Raw genomic sequence first — 931 nt, 5'->3', positions numbered from 1 at the left:
CGTCACCATTTCTCCTTTTTGAGTTCGCACGGTCGTTCCTTACAATTGGTGACCCCGACGTCGGTCGTCCCTTACAATTGGTGACCCCCGACGTTGATTCGTTCATACAGCTCTTCTGATCTGTACAGCCAACGCGAGCCTGTTCACACAGTTTCCCTTACATATTCATTTCTGATACATCACTTCTACAGATGTACCCTGTTTCTATTTCTAGCAACTCGTAGCAGTTGTCAACATTTTGCATGTAGTGAAGAATTATGTGTACCAACAACAAATTAAGTCCAGTGAATAAATTATTTTCAATTATGAATCGATTCACTCATTTGTTTACTTCAAAGGCATACACATTCCTAGCGCATCTGTTCACCATGATACACATTTAACCACTACATATACATGTGCATGAACAGATCAATATGCTCATCGATATAAATATACATGTATGAGTAAAATCACAAATGTACTCGTGGTTCACTTTAAGTTGCAGACTCAACACAGGTAAAGTTCCAGGTATGGTGTAAAATAAGTAAGAACACAAATGGATTGAGGCTTACAACAGCTGTTTTAGAAGCATTTTTTTTTATTGATGGACAAATCAATTACATCATGATAAAACCGTCTGAAACAGCTGTAGTGAACCTCAGCCCATTTGTGTACTTACTCTTTTACTTGTTTCAGTCATTTGACTGCGGCCATGCTGGAGCACCGCCTTTAGTCGAGAAAATCGACCCCAGGACTTATTCTTTGTAAGCCTAGTACTTATTCTATCGGTCTCTTTTGCCGAACCGCTAAGTTACGGGGACGTAAACACACCAGCATCGGTTGTCAAGCGAAGTTGGGGGGACAAACACAGACACACAAACATATATATATATATACATATATACGACGGTCTTCTTTCAGTCTCCGTCTACTAAAGCCTCGTGAGTGG

General features: G+C 40.2%; 1 protein-coding gene across 2 annotated transcripts in view; it reads right to left on the bottom strand.

Annotated features, from left to right (window-relative positions):
- The window catches only part of LOC106880740 (uncharacterized), a 19464-nt gene that overhangs the window by 4693 nt on the left and 13840 nt on the right, over window positions 1-931 (bottom strand). The window lies entirely within an intron of this gene.

The sequence above is a fragment of the Octopus bimaculoides genome, chromosome 6, assembly GCF_001194135.2.
Source record: "Octopus bimaculoides isolate UCB-OBI-ISO-001 chromosome 6, ASM119413v2, whole genome shotgun sequence".
Taxonomy (NCBI): domain Eukaryota; kingdom Metazoa; phylum Mollusca; class Cephalopoda; order Octopoda; family Octopodidae; genus Octopus; species Octopus bimaculoides.
Note: the sequence above shows the minus strand (reverse complement) of the source record. Positions and strands in the feature narration are given on the sequence as shown.